The sequence below is a fragment of the Delphinapterus leucas genome, chromosome 4 (assembly GCF_059928025.1).
Source record: "Delphinapterus leucas isolate spDelLeu-1000000601 "Yukka" chromosome 4, BTC_Dleu_Yukka2, whole genome shotgun sequence".
Lineage (NCBI taxonomy): Eukaryota > Metazoa > Chordata > Mammalia > Artiodactyla > Monodontidae > Delphinapterus > Delphinapterus leucas.
Genome location: NC_143132.1, coordinates 109,192,804 through 109,207,469, shown reverse-complemented (window position 1 = coordinate 109,207,469; position 14,666 = coordinate 109,192,804). Strand labels below are relative to the sequence as shown.

The 14,666-nt window shown below is 43.0% G+C and overlaps 1 pseudogene; it reads left to right on the top strand.

The window, feature by feature from the left end:
- Positions 1-45: 45 nt before the first annotated feature.
- The window catches only part of LOC115802322 (uncharacterized), a 36,189-nt pseudogene continuing 21,568 nt past the window's right edge, over positions 46-14,666 (top strand).

The following is a 14,666-nucleotide window of genomic DNA, read 5'->3' as shown; positions in this document are numbered from 1 at the left end:
GCCTCATTGTTTGGGGCCAGGGAGGGCAGGGCGGGGTTGGGAAGAGGGCCCGGCAGGAGGTAATTGTCGCGTTTGCAAGGGGAAGGATGGCTTGCGCCCTGGGGACTCTGGGGAAAAGGCCCACTCTGGTGGCGCGGATTGGATCTCCGCACGAGCCTAATAACGGTGGCGTAACTAAAGACGTCATAAATAACGGGTTGGACGTTAGGCGGGGGCGGGGCGCGCGGTTGCTAACGTGAGCCGTCGCGTCGGCGCTGGCATAGCGGTTCAGCTCGGACGCAGGATGTGGCTCCGGCTCCTCACTGGCCTGGGTCACTGCCCCTGGAGCCGTCGCATGTTTTGTCCCGGCTGCGCCATTGGTTGCCACGGCTCTTCCTCACATGGCAAGGACGGTGGCTTCTAGTCCAGGCAGTTCAGCCTCCGGAGTGGGCCCTCGGCCCCGTCCAGGTGAACCCCAACCCACCGCGGCTGACAGAGGCTTGGTCTTCACAGGCCTCAGACCCTCCTCCCAAATTGCCACAAGCCCTTACACCGCTGGTAGAAGCCAAGGGCTTTAATTACTTAACGTCCTTGTCTCCAGTCCAGATGTTGGCCCCGCCTCATCAGGAGTTGACTGAGACTGAGGTTCCATACCCGGACACGGATTCGGTTGGAGAGCTGCCTACAGGGCCAGATCAGTTTGCTGTTCCACATCAGGACCTGAATAACAAGCAAATCCAACATCAAAAGCTCCCAGAGGCAGTTCCAGTGCTAGACTGGGATCAGAATCAGCCCTTGGTTCTCCCTTCTCGACACAAAAGTAAGACTAAACACATAGGTCTAGATGAGGCTGAAGGTCACCAATCATCTGAAATACTTGTTCCACCTGCAGGTAGTAACAGCTCAAAACCAATGAAGTTTATTGTTTCACCCCCAAACCTGAAGAAAGATCTAGTTCAGCATCAATGGCTTGACAAAATTATTGTTGGAACTATAGGCCCATTTCAAAAAAACACTCAGGGTCTAGAACGACAGTTGCGGGTGATTATTTACATCCTAGTATGGATGCCATTTATCCTGAGGAGAGCCTACCTAGGGATTATTTGGGGAGCCCTGATGAACCTACGGAACCCCCTGAGGAAGCTGAAATTTCTCCATCCCAGCAGGATGGCCCAGTGCTAAGTTTGATCACTTGATTAAGGTGGTTTCTTCCATATCTCTCCATTGTAAAGTTATTTTTCCCTTTGGTAATTGATAACTAATCTGTGGGGTGATACTTTGGGATCAGTGAAAATCCTACTTTCAAACAACTCTTCACCCAACTGTGCATCAATGATAATCTTTGTCTGAATCGATTATTACGTTGATAGTTGCAAAATGACACTTCTCTATTCTATCACCCATTTTGCATTTAATAGCTGACATTATTCTATACAGAAGAGCTCCCCCACTTTTCATTTTGAGTATCACTATGAACTCATGTGCTTTTTTTAAAATTAACTATGTTATACCTTATTATAATGATAATGTTATTCTTTGGAATGTTCCTTTTGTCTAGATTTGGCCAATGCGATCTCTGTTATTGTTTAACCACACGATGCTTTTTTATTACTAGAATAACTTCTAATATATTACTACTCACAAATGGGAACTGAGAAAGGGATTCCTTTCTCAGTGCGGTCTTATTCAGACTCTTCTTAGAAGTCTGCCTTCTTCCTGTGTACTCTCAACCCAAAGTGAGGCATTTGGGTTGGAAGGAGATACTTCTGAATTAAACTACAGATCAATGTCACCCAATTCTAATACCTATTCCCTTTTTTCTAGGCATACCATATCTACTGCCATCCTAATCCTTCTGTTCGGCACTCCTCTCCTCCTCTATATTTATTTACAACAGTCAAGAGCAGCAATTGGCAAACCGGCCCTATTCAGTTCTCCAGTCCATATGCCCCAAGAACTCTTTTTTGCACTGGTCTGTGGTGGCCTTGGCCTACCTCTTCTACCTACTCAAGTAACTCTTTTACCACAAATTTAATTATCTGTGTTTCCGTTTTAAGGATCTTACCTAGCCGTATGGCCTCCTGCCTCTGCCAATTTAAAAATACCATTGAGGTTGTCTGTAAGAGAGTCAAGCTGTGTTCTGACAATGGATGCCTGACAGACTTCACACTTTGTGGTGAGTCTCAACTGCGGGATAATAAATTTTTAATTTAATTTTATTTTTAATACATGATGATAATTTTAAAATTTAATTTAAAATTAAAATTAATGATGTGATTTCATTATTATAATTCATTCATTCAGAGTTCCAGCTCCCTAAGTTTCTAAGAACTACCCCCTTGGTAAGAATCAGAGTCTTGGTTACATTATTAAGCTAATAGTTGCTCAGTTACATTGTTAGCTTAATAATGTTACTGATCCACATACATAAAGGGACAAGAGAAAGGAATGGAAGTGGGAAGGGAATTAACATTAATGGTCACATATCCTATGCTGTGCTCTCTGCAAATGAGAACTTATTGATATTGTGCATCACAGTTTGACAACTGATTTTATATACATTAGGTCTCAAGTACCCTTTGTCTTATAGGACAGGTGTAAATATATTTTTGTTTCTGCAATTTTATAAAGAGTACAAGTGATGCTGTTTTATGTCCTATTTGGAGCCTGAGATTTCTGGTTCCATAACCGGAAGCTGCTACCTAGCCCTTCTAATGGAATGGAGAGCTAGTTTATTCTTAGACTGTCCAGCTCTGAACTTACTCTGAATCTCAAGCTTTTCTATCCACAAAGCACTCAGGGGCTTTCAACTATTTTTCTATATATTAGATTTATTGGCACTAAATTGGTGACTTCCAAAATGTGCTTTCATGCCCACGTAGCTTGAATACAGGTCTCTATCACTGAACTAGAGCACATGATAAATAATAACACTTTGCTACTTATATAAAGACAATATTGTTGATTTTTCAACACAACTTTTTTTTTGTCTGTGACACACAGCTTGTGAGATCTTAGCTCTACAACCAGGGATTGAACCCAGGCCACAGCAGGGAAAGTGCTGGGTCCTAACCACTTGACCACCAGGGAACTACCCCAAACAATTTTTTTACTAGTTGTATTACTCCCTTCTCCCCCAGAAGTGGGCAAAAAAGGCATTTTTAATCTCCTTTTACAGGTGAGGAGAAACAAGATCAGAGGTGTTAAGTGCTATGACCCTAGTGCCCTGATCTCCTCTCCCCAGTTTCGGGCTCTCTGCAAGCCCATCCTCCTTCTTTCTCATGACACATCCCTCCTCTTTGACCCTCAGGAAAAATACTTTTAATCCTTTTGGAAGAGAAGCCCAGCTACACAATGGTACACATTACCTTCACACAGCCAGAAGCTTTGGATGGTTCCCCAAGTAAAGCTGGAAATATTAGAAGTAAAATGAAATGAAAGCAAAGTAGCCATCTGACAGAAGTTGCTTTTTCCCTTCTGCATTTTGGACCTCAAGTATTATTCCATTGATTTTTTGAACATTCCACATTGCCATACAATTGGGCAAACCTCTTAACTTATACCCCAGATCCCTGACCAAATTTTAGCAAAGAGCTCGGGTGGACGTATTGTTTTCTTTCTGTATAGAGCCTTCTGTTATGAGGGCTGGGATATATGGAAGCAGGGACTGAGCAAAGGACTCGGTGGGTGGGTGGAGAAGAAAATGTCCAGATGACAACCTGTTAACAGTGATTGTTGTCGTGGTCATCTGTGATAGTAGCAAGGACACAAGCACACTAAAGAGGTGGATAGAGGAAGGCTCACACTCCTCTGCCTCTGAGGAAGGACAGGATGGGGTATATAAATTTGAGGAGTCACAGTAGATCTGCAGAGAGTCCAGCTGAGTAGGGGAATATTTGTCTTCCAGCCTTGGATTTTCTTCATTTCTGGCCCCTGGGAACCAGTGGAGTAATCCTGAATATAGTTAGTATATTTCACACTACAGAATTTTCTGAGTAGATAGCCACTTTTTCAAGAGATATCTTTTTCGCATTTTGTTGTTGCCAGTCATAGGCTTAAGTGTGGGTTTCTTTTTCTCCTAAGTGGCACTCAAACGTTGACTGATTCCTAATTTATTTGGCTGTGGACTGACTAAAGGCTGTCCCATCAGTTTTCAATGATTGAAAACAGTTATTTTTGACAGATGAAGAAACATCTATAGGGAATGTAGAAGAATCATTGATGAAGGTGTTACAAGCCTGGAAGAAGAACAGCAGCGAGCTGACTATTGAGTCAGAGAGGGCATCCTCAGATAAAGTGCTGTCAGCTTGTCAGGCTTCATGAATGAGCAGGTGGACTTTAATAGTAAAAGTGATATTATCAGTGCACTGAATTACATACTGCCTTTTATCTCAGAGGGAAATCTAGGAGATGTGGAATCAACATTATTACCATTCATTCAACTTCTTTTTTCAAATACACAAGTTGGAGATATGCCACTGGGCAATTTGAAAATCAATACAAGGAGCCCTTCTGTTAAACCTGTACCCAACAGTTCAACTAATAAAAATAAATTGAAGAAACTTCACTTTCTGAAAAATTTGTTAGATGCAGAAACTGAGGAAAAATTTGAGGAGGTGAAAAAGGAAGAAAAACCTGCCACGCATACGCGTTCCAACCATTTAAGTGTCATGTTTAAACTCTACATCTTTCAAAAGAAATTGGAAGCTGCCCAACCACAGAAAGACAGCCTAGCAAAGACTGAGATTACAGAGAAACACCTGCTGGGAGTGAACAGGGGCCTCAGGGGCCCAAGGGGCATACAGAAAATGCACCTCAAAGCAGTGGGAGATGAGAGCGTCAGGAGGAAACGGAATGCCCAGCCATCTGTGGCAAATACTGCCGAAGAAAGAAGGCTCAGGAGGCCATCACCAAGAAAGCTGAAACAGCTTCTCATGGTGCAGAGGCCCAGGAAGCTGGTGGGAAAGTCCTCCAATGCAGAGTCTTCATTCATAAAGAAACACAAGGCAGCAGGCTCCACTTCCCTGAAGCGGAGGCCTCCTGCCTCCATCCCACCAAAATCCCCATCTGAGGTTAAAAGCAAATCAAAAGACTTTTCCCACACTATTTTTGTTTTAGAAGCTGTAAAGGCGAGAGCTAGAAATATTAAGGCTCCTGAACTAATCTCACCTTCTGGTGAAAAATACATCTTCCATAAAAATCAGTCTCATCGGGTCCACAGAAAACCCAAAGTCAAAAGAAGTCGAAAGTTCAGAAAGAAAAGTTCACTCAATAGAATGATGCTTGCAAGCTATCCGTTCTCTGTAGTGAGGAGTCTCATAAATTCCCCTCCACGAGAGGCTGTTTCACCTTCAAGAGAAGTGACTTCTCAGGAAAATAGTTTTCCAGCATTATTTTCTCTTTCAGACCATTTTACAGAAAACACTAGTTCAGAAAACAATACTGCGCAAAATGTTTCTGAAGAAATTATTTCTACAGGAAACTCTACTCTGCCAGGAGGACCCGGCCCTGGAAACACTACCCATAGGAACGTCTTCACTGCACATTCTACTGTTGCTGCAGACAGCAGTATGCCGACTGTTCAACACACCAACAAAACACAATGGGAGGACCACAACACGGGCACTGAATTATCCTCCGAGCCCACAGGCTTCACTTTCCCAGGGCTCACATCCCCAGGTGATCAAGTTGAAACTCAGCTAAACCAGCAGCTACGGTCCCTTATCCCCAGCAATGACATGCGAAGGCTCATTTCTCATGTTATCCAGATTTTGAAAATGGACTGCTCGGAGACCCACGTGCACTGGCCTGTGCCCACCTCATCTCTAAAACAGGACTCCTGATGAAGCTTCTCAGAAAGCTGCAAGAAGTAAACGTGTCCAAAGCGGAATGGGATACGGACCAGTGGAAAACTGACAACTATATCAGTGAGAGCACAGAAGCCCAGAGTGAGCAGAAAGAGCAGGAGTCAAGTGAGGTAAGGATAACCCCTGACACATGGGAGCTGGACTTTTACTCAGTTTAGGACATGCCATTAACGTGCCCAAGCAGGAATACCACGGGCTCCTAGTCTGTAACTTATCTTCAGCTATGAAACTGGCTATGACAGTGATCTCCCACTTTGCTCGTTTAGAAAGTGTGCCACTATTCCTAGGGTAGATGAGAAAAGGCATAACACAAGATAAATAAATAGTAGATAAATAAATTGTAGAAGAAAATGCTAATGATAAGATTAATAACATTAAATTTGGCTTGTTCTTATAGAAGCTACTCGCCTGAAAGGATTGGGTTTTATAGTATTTTAAGAATAGTTAACTATCATTTAGAATAGGATTAAACATAGTTAGCTTTCATCCCTTCCATCTCCTTGTTTTTAAAAACTTGTTATTTATTTTTTCTAGCTCACAAAAGAAGTTCCAGGATATGGCTATAACAACAAACTCATCTTGGCAATATCTGTAACTGTAGTAGTGACGATTTTGGTTACAATTCTCTGTCTCATTGAGGTAAGGACGATAATTAATTCAGATTCAGAACCCACAAACTGAGAATCAAAGCCACCTTTCCTCCTACTACTATTTGATTCTCCTCTTTAATCATGAGGAATGAATACACTTTGTTCTTTTACTAAAAACTATATTCCCAGGATTTTGTTTGTTTGTTTGTGTTTGTGGTTTTTTGTTTGTTTTTTTTTGTCTGCATTGGGTCTTCATTGCGGTGCGCAGCCTTCTCATTGTGGTGGCTACTCTTGTTTTGGAGTATGGGCTCTAGGTGCCCGAGCTCAAGAATGGTGGCACACGGACTTAGTTGCTACACAGCATGTGGGACCATACCAGACCAGGGATCAAACCCGCATCGCCTTCACTGGCAGGCGGAATCTTAACCACTGTGCCACCAGGGAAGTCCCCACAGGATTTTTAAAGGAACTCCACTCCCAGGAGATCTCTATGGAATTGGTTCCATGGTAACAAGCCATTGGACTATTTTGACAAGTTAAGTTTATAAGAAGGCCAGGGTTGACATGATAGTAAAATTTCTTCAACACAAAAAACTATGCTGATTTCATGTACTCACCAGTCACTCTCATTCTACTGTTGATTTCTTTCCTTGTTGGCTGAAATGATGAGACGTATGGGATCTCCATACTCATGGAGCTATCAGTCACCCTGGGAGGTCTAAAAGGACATGCCTAAAAGATAAAAGTGTTGATCTCATCAATTCCTTAGGTTACTTAGCAGCATTCTTCTCCGGTGTATTAGGAATTGTGTAGATAGGTTCCATTAAAACACTGCAAGTAAAATCCTGCAGCAGGCTACCCTAAAGTATGTCATATTTATAGTAGCCTGTTCCTGGACCTACCCTGTTTACCTTTTGTTCAGTTACATAATGGTTTATTACTTTTCCCAACAGGCAGTTACTAACATTAAAAGAGTGACTTTAATAAGCTGACAATCTTGATTCTACCCTACCAATCCAACCTACTTTATTTACCATTTCTCTTGTAATGGCAGCCCCCAATTCCAGCCAAAGCAGCTCCTCACTATACACTAGTTACACCATACCCATTCCTACTTTTGTCTGTGCCTTTGCGCATTGAAAATTCCTTTATTTTGCTTTGCCTGTGGAAGTCCTATGAATCTCTCAAAAACCAACTGAAGTTCAGATATCTTTCTTCATAAAGCCTTCCCTGAATACTCCAACCCTCCTGATCCTTGTCCTGTGAGGTTTGTCACCATTTCTTAGGGGCCATAGCAAAGCAGTCCCCTCCCCTCAGAACTCACAAAAGTTGTAAGCAGTTTTTTAGAAGGCAGCCTCCCAAGAGAGAAACACCAAGGTTAGCACATCGTGGAGCTAAGCAGAGATGTGTAAGGACCAATGGCTTCCTGGCCTATCAGACTTGAATAAAACCTGACATGATGTACTAACTTCTCAAGAGAAATGTGTCTATCTGCAGGAGGTTGGGTCAGTAGTGAAAGCATAGAAAAGGTGAGGAGAGAACAACATGGGCAGTGCCCATCCTCGCATTGCCTGAGAGTAGAGATGGCATCTTAGGCAGCATAACTGAAGAGTCAGGCCCCGTAGCCAGGCTGTGCCTTTTGAGGAGATGGACGGATGAAGCTACTTCAGGCCTTCCCATTAAATTCTCGATTCAGCTGATTCCTTTTCTAATTCTGTTCTCACCAAGTAGCCTTCGATTGTGTGATTGTGCTTTAGTGTGCCACAGAGGCCTGTCTCCACACAGGGTAATTCACTGATTGTGCAGACACGGATGCCCTGTGTGTAGAACAGGTGTATTTCTCATTGTCAAGTAATAATTTGGCATTCTGATTTTTGATCAATCCTGTGATATTGATAAAGTGAGACCGCCACAACAGGAAGACATGAGTTCTCTCTTGGTGAGGAAGAGTATGATTTCTGAGCCTAGGAGGCTGGGGACTAGCATGGGGTCAGCTTGCTAGTCATTGGCCATTGCCCAGACTGTACCCTCTACATCTCCAGCTGACATATGGCCTTTTGCTTTTTTACAATTTCTGTAAAGTACCCTTTTTATTGTTTTTAACTTCTATGTAGTTTAACCTTGCATTTGTTTTGTTTTCGCCTGAGAGATCTTAGTTCCCCAAGTAAGGATTAAACCTGTACCCTCGTCAGTGAAAGCAAGCAGTCCTAAACGTTATTTCCTCTCCCCACTTATATGATAAGCTTTTTGAGGACAGGGGCCATGCAGTGCTCTTCCTATTGTAGACAATAATGGTGTTCAACGGAAGAGAGATGAGGCATTATGTCAATTCCACAGTGAGGAATAATGCAGCCGAATATTTATTTGAAGTAGCATAGAGTCCAGCAATAGACCCATGTTTTCTTAAGACTTTTGAAATGTCATGTTTTAATATTCGAATCAGTGGGAAAAAATGAATTAATGGTGATAGAATAGCTGCCTAACAATTTGAGGGGTAAATAATAGCAGTTCCCCATTTTTCATCTTAAATAAACATATTTCCATAAATGTGAAGAAAGACCACATAAAGGTATTAGAAGAAAATAAAAGCAATATTTTTATAATCTTATGGTGGGAAAGAGCCTTCAGAGCCTGATGCCACAAGCAGAGCCTTTGGTATATTCCACCATCTTGTCTGTGACACCAGCTTAGCACTGATTCATGCCAAACGTAAGAGGAAGAGTTTTCCATATATTGTCTGATTTAATGCCTACAGTCCTGTAAGGATGATATTACTATCCCTCCTTCATAGATGAAGTAGATCAATGTAAGGCCCCAGTGGCCAAGCCAAAAGCAGAAGCCAGTTTCACCCGACTGCAAAGCTTGTGCTCCCTACTGCACTCTTTTTTCTTGTCTCCTTAGAGACAAAAAAAACAAAACCTGGAAAGATTCGAAACACTGAAATTCAATGAAAACCAGTATTTCTTTACTATAAGGAGTTTTTTGTTTGTTTGTTTGGGCGTGGCGGGGTTTGGCCATGCTGTTTACCTTGCGAGATCTTAGTTCCCTGACCACGGATTGAACCTCGGACCACAGCAGTGAAAGAGCCATGGCCTAACCAATGGACCACCAGGGAACTCCCAAGAGTTTCATAAGTCAACAAAAAGAAGACAAACAGTCCAGGGAAAAAGGGGGTAAGGGCTGTGAAGAGTAGGATGTGTGTTGACAGTCAGCCACCATATCTGCACGACCTATCCTCATGGCTCACGTGCGGTGGGTTTTGTTAGCCAGGCCTTTGTCACCTCATGACGTAAAAATAATCCATAATATTTTCTTCAAGTACTTTAAGCATCTGTCTAGAATTTTTTGTATTTGTTTTTTTGTGTGGTTGAAGTAGGGGATCTAACATTTTCCCCCTATATGAAGATCTAATTATTTTCAAACATTTCACTGAATGGTTTAGTCTTTCTTCCCTGGTCTAATATACTATCTTTATCTGGACTCTATTCTGTGATGCAGTTATCTTGTCCTGTACCAGTACCAATATCACACTGCTTAATTCCAGTTGCTCTATAACATATGTTATATCTGGTAGGGCAAGATCCTACTCTTTGACCTTCTTTTTCATACATTTCATAACTATTCTTACATATATTTTCTACCAAATGTCTGCTGGCCAGGTTTTATTTAAAAATTATTTTGGCTATAAATGGATTGCATTGAATTTGGAGGTTAATGTGAGGAGAACTGACCTCTTCACAAACTTCTAGGAGGATGGTATCTCATGCCATGTAAGTACATCTTCTTAATGTCCTTCAGAAAAGTTTTAATATTTTCATCACATAGGTCTTACAAATTTTTGGTTAAGTTTATTCCTAGGTACTTTATGCATTTCTATTGATATAGTAAATGGGATGTTTCTTCTGTTTCTTAGTTAGTTATTTGTGTTATATGGGAAAGCTATTGAGGCTTATATGTGGATCTCTTGATTTTGTATGGAGCCATCTTACTCATGTTGCTTCCAATAAAATTTCGGTTGATTCTTTTGGTCTTCTTAGGTCCCTCATTTCATGTGCAAATATTTTTGTCTCTTCCCTTCCAATACTTCATTTTTCTTATTGTACTGATTAAGACCTCCTCCCCATCGATCAATAGTAACAGTAATCATGGGCATCCTACTCTTGGTCTTGACTTTAAAACAATGCTTAGGTTTCTGCTAGATACCTTTATTTTCTTTTCCTACTTCTAAGAGATTTATTAGGAATTACCTGTTGAACGTTATCTAAAACAGTCAATAAAATATATCGCTTGCTGTATGCAAGTCCCTATGTTAGGTACTGTGGAAGAGTCAAAGGATTATTAAACAGGGTACATTTCCTTTCCTTGAAAAAGTTATCATCTCACTGGGTAGATAAGATTTAAAGTAAAAAGGAATGAACAAGTATTTGGAAATACGTGTAATGGCTAATCATGATCACGTTTTCTTTCAAAACAGATTTATTCTCATAGAATTGCAAAAGAGGAGGATAAAAAAGAAGCAGAAGGTAAATATTGGTTTTTAAAGCAGAATTTTACAACTAGAGGAGAACTTAGAACTCATCTATTTCAATTTCCTGACCTAAGGCAGGAAGAATGTTTAATTACCCTAATGGTTTATCCAAATTTATTTATTAGCAGAATTAGCTCCCCAGCCAAAGCTGACTTAGAACAGAACTGGCGCCGATTCATCTGCTTTCTCTAGTCCTTTAAGGAAACAGGGTGGACGGGGAGAGGTTTTGGTTGTACCTGTTCCTGCTGGCCTGATGCCTGGTTCCTAGGCATCAGGCCAGGCCAGAGGCCTTCTAGGAGGCTCCGGAGTAGGGAAGGCCACATGGTTGGGGATGTAAGGGCTGGCCTAACTCAAAGCTGACAAAAGGTAGAACATATGAGTCCCTTTTGTAATTTGGCAAGGAAACTTCGCTTCTCATCCTTCTGTTTTTTATGCCACTACTCTCTATTCCCTTTATCCAAACCTCATAGAATTTTAACTGGGAGAAACTTTAGACAGTAGTTTCCCTCTTCCTTTTATAATAAGGAAATGGAGAAGGAGAAAGAGAAAATATCTTGCCCCATGTTCATACTGCTAGTGATTATCAAAAAGAAGAGCGTCCCTTTCCACTGAGGACTTCTTTACTGATCGCACTGTGTTTGGGCTGTGAGCTGCGTTTTATGTCAGAATTCAGTATACACAATTATACCCCAATAAAGATGTTTAAAAAATAAATAAATAAATAAATAAAATAAAATAAAATAAAATAAAAAAGAATTCAGTATACACATACTATATGGACATAAGTAGTTTCTGAAACAATCTTATTTTGCACTCTGATTTTTTTTCTCTTCTATTTGTATTCAAAAAGAGTATTTTGTGTTTCCCTGCTGGTCATGGCCTTTGAACTGATTCCACAACTCACTGACACCACAGTGACAGCCTGCAGTATGAAAGTCAGAGAGGTATAGATAACTTTGCTCGTTGGTTTCAGGTGTTTACTTGGTGTGATTCAACTTATAAGATAGAGCAGCCAGGAAAATAAAAGCACCTTCTCTCCACACCCACACCCCCAGCAAATGCTGCATGTGCGACTAAGTCCGAAACGGACTGGTGTGAAGTGCATCTAGAGAGTAACGTGTTTCTGCCCAGTGCCGTTGTGCAGTGTTTTCTCTGCACGATGGCACTTGGCCAAGGACCAAGAAAGGTGAGTGGGGCTGAAAATCCTGCCTATACTCCATGCTAAGCTACATGTAAAGGTCTCCCCAGAGACACTAGGGGGCCATTTTGGACAGACACAGAGAACTTCTGGAAGGACAGCATGCATGCAACGATTTTCAAGATCCCCTATCTGTGGTGATTTTGCTCATTGTGATTATGGACTGAGGTACCCATTTAGTCCTAATAAGACCAGAGATAATGCATTGTGAGAGAGATGAAAAATGACATGTAACACTAACTGTGTGTGTTTTCCTCCAAGGGGCTTTTTTCGATTTCTGCTGCATAAGAGAAGCTCAGGGGAACGTGAGAGTTAGGTAAATTTGAGGAGGAGAAAGTACTGTGGCCAGAGAAAGCAGGGGAGATGCAGAATTAATATTTCCCTTTCTGTTTCTAGGAGGCCTCTTTCGGGAGAAGGTGGCCACTTTGACATAGGGATACGTACAGACCTCTCAACGCCACAACGCAAGGAATATATGGCACAAAAGCTACATGACATGGAGTCTTCTGATGAGGAAGAGATATTTCTCCATCCCAGCAGAAGGCCCAAACTCGTCATCCAGAGCTCACTGAGGAGGCTGAATCTTTACCCCAGGAGGCCCGTGCTCAGCATCCACAGGCCCCTGAGGAGGTTGAATCTTTTTCACCCCAGCAGAGGCCCAGACTCAGCATCCAGAGCCCGCTGAAGAGGTAGAAGCACCTCGACTTCAGCAGGAGGCTCCATCTCAGCCTTCAGAGGCCCCTGAGGAACTAGAAACTCCAAGTCCTCAAGAGGCCCTCACCTAGCCTTTGGAGACACTTAAGGAGCTTGTAGTTCGACCAGTAGCACATCATGGGGTAAATGAAGCTCAGCAAACTTGTACAATTTCACTATTAAACCTATGGATCTGGCACTTACAATAACTCCACAGGTCATTAAAGAGGTTGAACCCTCCCAGTCCAGCAAGAGACCCCATCTCAGCCTCCAGAGAGCCATGAGGAGGTTGAACCTCCACCAGTCCAGCGGGAGGCACCATCTCAGCCTCCAGAGAGCCCTGAGGAGGTGAACCTTCTCTACTCCATCAAGACGCCACAACTCAGGCTCCAGGTCTCCCTACTGAGTATGTACATGAAATTGCAGTGAGTAGAGAGGTAGCATCTCTACCTGCGTTCAGCGTCACGCTCATTCCAACTTGCCCAGTGTTACACTTCAACCTCTGAATTTGGAACTTACCATCACTCCGGAGCCCACTACGGAAGCTGAATTTCCTACAGCTCAGCAGGAGGCCCTGACTCCACCTCTTGAGCATCCTGAGGGGACAGAATCTTCTCCAAACCAACAAGAGACCTCAGCTAAGCCTCCAGAGCCTCCTGGAGAGGTTGAGCCTTCAAGGGAGCAGGAGCAACCAGCTCAGCCTTCTGAGCCTCCTGGAGAAGTTGAACCTTCTCCAACCCAGCAGGAGCCCACAGGTCAGCCCCCAGGGCCTCTTGTGGAACCTGAGCCTTCTCCTAGTGCACAGGAACAACCAACTCAGCCTTCTGAGCCTACAGAGCCTCCTGAGGTGAAAACAGCAACCCAGCAGGACATTCCAGCTCAGCTTTCAGAGTCTTTTGGAGAACCTGAAACCCCTGCTACCAAGGAGGAAGCCTCAGCTCAGTATCCAGAGAACCCTAATGAGGCAGAATCTTTCGCAACCCAGCAGGAGATCCCAGCTCTGTCTCCAGCGGAGATAGAAACTTCTGCAACCCTGCAGGAGCAACTAGCTCAGCCTCCAGAGCCTTCTTCAGGGGAGGTGGAACCTTCTCCGACTCAACAGGAACAGCCAGCTCAACCTCCAGAGCATCATGAAATGACAGGTTCACCTCCAAGTCACCCTCATGCTCAACATTCAGACTTATCCAGTGTCATTGTCAAACATGCAGATGTGGAGCTTACCATAACAAAAGAACCCACTCCAGAGGTGGACCTTCTCCAAATCAGCGCAAGCCTTCAGCTCAGCCCTCAGTGCCCCTTACTAATGCAGAATTTTCTACAATGCAACATGAGGCCCCCACACTGCCTTCACAGCCACCTGAGGAGGTTGAACTTTTGCCAGTTCAACAAGAGGCTCCAGCCGAACTCTAGAAGACAGTACACATAATAAACCTTCAGTACAAGAGGAGACCCCAGCTCAGTATCCAGAGCATCGTGGAGAAGAAGTTATACCTGCCACAAGCCAGCAGGAGACTCCAGATCAGCATCCACAGGCTCCTGAGTTTGTACCTTCCCCACCTCAGCAGGAAGCCACAGCTCAGCATCCAGAGTCTCATGGTGAGGTGGAATCCTCTCCAACTCAGTCTCCAGAGCTCTCTAATGTGACTGTAGTTTTCTCTCCAGAGCATCCTGTGACAACAGTTTCTCCTCTAGGTCAGGATCAAGCTCAGCTTCTGCAGCGGCCCGATGTCACTGTTAAACCTGTGGATCTTGCACTTATCGTAACTCCAGCGTTCACTAATGAGGTTGAAACTTCTCCACCCCAACAAGAA